This window comes from Hippopotamus amphibius, chromosome 5, assembly GCF_030028045.1.
Source record: "Hippopotamus amphibius kiboko isolate mHipAmp2 chromosome 5, mHipAmp2.hap2, whole genome shotgun sequence".
Lineage (NCBI taxonomy): Eukaryota > Metazoa > Chordata > Mammalia > Artiodactyla > Hippopotamidae > Hippopotamus > Hippopotamus amphibius.
Genome location: NC_080190.1, coordinates 133,270,752 through 133,276,524, shown reverse-complemented (window position 1 = coordinate 133,276,524; position 5,773 = coordinate 133,270,752). Strand labels below are relative to the sequence as shown.

Below are 5,773 nucleotides of genomic sequence, written 5' to 3'. Positions count from 1 at the left end.
GCCCACAGCCTCTTCTGCAGCTGAGCCTCCCTGCATGTTCAGAAGACTCATTCTCCTTCAGCCAAGAGCCTCTGTGGCTTGAACAGGCCATTCCATGCCCATGTTAGCAGGAATGGGGGCAAGAAGACCTTACCATCTCTATAGGCTTCTAACTCACAGGTCGTAGAGTCAGCCTCACTGTTAGCATACAATGGGGACTTCCTAGTTCCCAAAAGTAGTATAAGAGGATTTCAATTTAGATGTTCTCAAAAGCCACACTTCTCCCCTAGCTTCCTAGGTACCACAGGAGAAACAAATATGCAGCAGTTCCAGCCTCTATCCTTCAGGAATTTGTGTCCTCATACGCAATACGAGGTCTAGGCATACTCACTAAATCTGTAGAGCGGTGGGTACCTCCAAATGACACAAACAATCAGAGACAAAGAACGAGAGGGGATAAGATAGCTTTTATTCATACATCAATCCAGGCATGAAAGAATTTCCAAATGTGGCAATCTGATATTAAATTTATATCATTAATCTTATGGCCACTAAAAACAGTCTCATCCAGGATAACCAGCATGATAATGAAATAAGACAATATAATGGTTGCAATGAAAATCTCTTAATAATAAATGAATTTCTAAATCGCTTCACTTCTCTGGCCTTAATTGCTTCAACTGTAAAATGAAAAGAGTTTTATACACAATCACTAAAGTGATTCCAGCACCCTCATATTCCTTGGGCAGTTCACTGTAAGGGACAGTTCTGCTGGCTTTATCCTGAGGGACTTCTGTGAGCTTTTCATGTAGGTAGAGAGTTTTTGGATTTTCAGAAATCTACAGGCATCTTTTTTTAAAGCTATAAAGATTGGTCGATATGTGGAAGTGTGACTGAGGAAACAGAGCAAACTGGTCAGCTTAAAACCATGGGTTCCTTCCTAAGAGGCGCTATGGCCAATTGGGGACACAGAAGACTGCGAGGCACTAAACTTAAGCCCTGGCCTGTAAGACATTTCTGATGGCCTCCATCCACTCGGTCCTCACTTCACTTTCGTTATACTGCCTAGGTGACATTCCTATTCCCCCACACAGTTCCCCAACTGATTCTTTTTTTCTTTTTCCGGAATTAGGTTTAACTTTCTGAAGGCTGAATATCATAAAGCAAAAAATGATATGAAACGAGGAGGGAAGAGGGAGCTAAACTTACAGAACTACAGAAGTGAAAAAAATATTTTAATGTCAAAGCTTCAAACACAGGCTAGACTACTGGCTCCTCAGAGGGTTGATGGGTTTGAGCCACATACATCAGCACTTGACTTTGGGGGCTGATCTGTTTGTTGGTTGCTATGTGGATGGTGATAAAATAACCATTTGGGTGGGATCAAAAATTGTATTACCCTCTTAGAGCACATCTGTGAATACTGGCCCTTTGAACAAATGACTATAGTTCACCAGGCCTCTGGGCTGTCAGAGGCTGCTTCCCAAATACCAACTTTTAGCCTAGCCCTACCATATGGACACATGGGGGTCCATGAAAAATAGTGGCCAAGGCGCCTGAAAGCATGAGAAGGTCTGGCAAAAAAGTGACAGGTTTTGCCCAGGCTGCTGAAGAGAAATGTACTTAGGCTGAAAGGACTAACGAGGTGCACGCCTTTCGAACGTGTCTGTGGATCAAAATACACCCTTAACAGATTCTTGAGCGAGGCCCCGCCGGCTGTATTAACCTTGGCACTGTTATCATTAAAAGGCTATGCTCATTTCTGGCACCTAACACTGGACATATTGACAGCAATGGGGTTGATGGAAGAGGAAAGAATCTGTTTTGCAGTTAAAAAAAAAAAACAGTTCTCAGATTTCTCAGGCCATTTGACATCACGCCAGAGAAACACTTGATTTCAGCATTCCTAAGCTCTCTGCGATGATGCTGCAAGTGGTGTCCCCCACGTGTGATGCTGTATTTCAGGGCCAGAGGTTTCTCAAGATGTTCCAAGCCTGCAGGCTCCTGATCCTTTTTCAAATTACAAAGATGATAGTATCCCAGTGAGAGTTGTGATGAGTCTAAACTCTCCACAGCTGTGAGAGATGACTGTACAAATTCCAATAAAGAGTCTGCGTGTTCTGGACTGAATTCACCTGCACAGCATCAAGGCCTAACTCAGGGACCACTTAAAAGAATCAGAGCTGCCCCAATGCCATTCCATGTCTTCGATAGCATCAGCTGCTGGACAGCTGGCGACTGTTCTGCAAAGATGCCTCCCCTCACACCCACACTGCTGTCACTGCCCAGCAGTGGGTATCGATTCAGAAGGTCTGTGGGGTATGGGGACAAAAGCAGGACCAGGAAAATTAAACCCAAGTACATGGGAATCCAAAGAGGCCCTGCAATTCATTATGTGAACAGCCAGGAGGATTATAAAACACCTTGTAACTGAAGGGTTGGACTGGAGCTGTGTGTGACAACAGAACCAGCTGTATCGCCATCTCTAACTCATTCAGAACGGTGCTAGCAAGAAGGCAGACTCCGGGCAGTCTTCAGTTACTTAGGAAAGTCAACAGGGCTTTGTTTTCTTATTTTGGACACCTTTTCCCTAAAATACCTCCTTGGAATGCTAAGTAAATGTAACAATGCCATTTTTACCATGTTTAATAATTGTATTGTCTGAAGACTCTTGGCTATACTACTTATGAAACATCTGACCATCTGCATGCTTTCCAAGACTGGGACAGAGTTAAGGGACAAGGATTCACATCATTTTCTACACATATTAACAATTATAGAGATAATAAATAAGATTCTTCACTTTGGAAAACAAAAAGATGGAAGGAATATATAAGGCTTTTTATATATAAAAATATAAACCGATACAGCCACTGTGGAGAACAGTATGGAGGTTCCTTAAAAAACTAAAAATAGAATTACCATATGACCCAACAATCCCACTAATGGGCACAAACCCTCATAAAACCATAATTCAAAAAGACACATGCACCCCAATGTTCACTGCAGCACTATTTACAATAGCCAGGTCATGGAAGCAACCTAAATGTCCATCAACAGATGAATGGATAAAGAAGATGTGGTACATATACACAATGGAATATTACTCAGCCATAAAAAGCAATGAAATTGAGTCATTTGTAGAGATGTGGATGGACGTAGAGACTGTCATACAGAATGAAGTAAGTCAGAAAGGGAAAAACAAATATCATATATTAACGCATATTTGTGGAATCTAGAAAAACAGTACAGATGAACTGGTTTGCACAGCAGAAACAGAGATACAGATGTACAGAACAAACGTATGGACACCAAGAGGGGAAAGTGGGGGGGAATGAATTGGGAGATTGGGGTTGATATATATACACTAATATGTGTAAAACAAACAACTAATAAAAATTTATTTTCCAAAAAAAATTTTTTTAATTATCTTCTAGTATGATTTGCATGAATACAGAATCTTCCAAAGCCATGTATATATTCATCATGTACATCCCCCTCCACTGCTTAGAGTCCACCTGGTATCGCTCCTGACATCTGGAGATTTTTTTTTTTTTCCGCCACTGTGGCTTGCAGGATCACAGTTCCCCCACCAAGGATTGAACCGCGGCCACAGCAGTGAAAGCCTGGCATCCTAACCACTAGGTCACCAGGGAACTCCCTGGAGATTTTTAAATAGTGCACTATCATTTTCCAGTTTATCACACAGCCATACACATGTATGATATGTGGCATTTCTCATTGTAGACAGTGAACTTGACTTTTCTCTCTCTAAAGCAAACCAGAAAGTCAACACAATTGAAGTCAGAGGACCCAATGAAGAGCTGAATAAGCTGTAAGTGAAATTCTTAAAACACCAACCTCTGGATGATCTACACATGATACTCTATTAAAACAGGGGTGGGATTGGAGGAAGAAGGAAGTAAGCTCCAATTTTTTCTAATATTCATATAAACAAAACACACAACTAGAAACATTTCCTTTTTTAACTTTTCATAGTTTTTCATGCAAATCTTCTACATGCTAAAAGATTCTTTCAACTACTGGTGGTATACCTCAGATTTCTTCTTTTATAGAGAAAAATCAAATTATTAATTTAAGCCTATTAAACTGTATGGCAACTCCCTCTGGAACCATATTGCAAGGTCAATTTCAGTATCAAGTAGCTTATTCCTGTCTTTTTGTTGGAGGCCAGTTCCAAGTACAATCACCCAGCAAGGCAAGCTGGGGAAAAACAAAGCAAAACTTTAAAATATTGAGTAGGAAGTCATACAATATGCCAGGATTCTGATGGCTAAAACAAAGCTTCAGGTAGAATAACCAGCGAAGTCTGACAGGTAAGGGGAATGTTGCCTTGCTGGGAATATTCAAGGCAGGTCTGATGGTAAACATTAGTGATGTGCTGTTAAGTGCTTGACAGCTAGCTCTAGTGAGAAAAGTATTCTGTAGCATTTGTAAATTCCCTGGTGTAAATACACCCAGGAAGCCTGATTTCAAGCTACCCAAGTGACTTCACTGAACAGGTAGTTAGGAAGAGAGTCACAACAACCCACTGTATAGTATTTCAGATACAATAGATGTAAATAACCTCAACATCATAAATTATAGTAAAATGTAGGGAAATAACTAGACTGTGGTGAATTTTGAGTATTGCTTTTGTTTTTTAATGTAGTGAATTTAATTGTAAGTTTACAGAATTTAATTTTTTAATAATGGTTGCATTTCACAACTGGCCCCCAAAAGTCATGAATATGTAAAGGTAGGCTCTACATTCGCTCCATCACACCACTTCATGTTGCTCTACAGGGACATTAAAAATATTCTGAACAAAAAACAAACGAAATAAATAAAGCTACTAATTCATATCAATCAAACGATCTCCAGAGTTTCTGAGGTTGCCAACCTTTTTGTTATTCGAAGTTAGAAATACTCAAAGTTCAGGTTTCAGTGGTGCATAGTGTTTACAGAAGTATCATGATATGACAATACCTTGCATTTGCATCACACAACACACTTTTCAAAGTCGTGTTTCTACGGCACTGTGGGACAGTCTGACCCTGCAGAGCGAATTTAAATCGGGGGGCAACAGCATTTTAGTACCTAGTGGGTAAAAGGAGTCTTTGGGAGCTGGGGGGGCGGGCGGGCCGCTGGGAGCCAGGCAAGGAAGCCCAGAGGCTGGTCGGTGGCCCCAGGGTTCCCGGTTCCCTCCTGGAAATGCACACTTCTGCAAGCAGGTGCGCAACAGCAGCACCAAGATTTCTTCCCTGAAACCTCTTGTTTTCTGACTTTAACGATTTTACTAAAATTCAGTTTTTTCTGATGCGGAGTAAAAGGTTAGACGGGATGCGCTCTGAGAGGCCTTCAAAAAGCTAAAATTATTAGAGCCATAACATTCAAATATGCTCTTATCTGACAAAACATTAACGTTTTCCTCACGATCTAAACATACCTGTTACTGGAGTAGAAACTTGTGTGCAGACTCTACATAGATCTCACTGCCAAAATTAACATCAGCAGTAGTCGTGGCCGAGTGGTTAAGGCGATGGACTAGAAATCCATTGGGGTCTCCCCGCGCAGGTTCGAATCCTGCCGACTACGGGATACCAGCTCTTTTTTTCGGCACGATCTTTGTTTTCCTTTTGCGGGCTCCTCTGCAGATTATTTAAAGAATTTATGAAGGGCTGGAATACGCCTGGGACCCCAATGGGGCAAGAAGAGGAGCGGATGCGGGAGCGAGGGAGCCGTGTGATTGTGGTTACAACCTGAGTCCGGAAGAGGGAAATGGAACAAAACA

At 41.5% G+C, this 5,773-nt stretch overlaps 1 non-coding gene across 1 annotated transcript; it reads left to right on the top strand.

Moving 5' to 3' along the window:
• The first annotated feature begins 5,495 nt into the window (after positions 1–5,495).
• TRNAS-AGA (transfer RNA serine (anticodon AGA)) lies at positions 5,496–5,577 on the top strand. The gene has a single exon. It is a non-coding gene; the product is annotated as a tRNA-Ser (tRNA).
• The last annotated feature ends 196 nt before the right edge of the window (positions 5,578–5,773 follow it).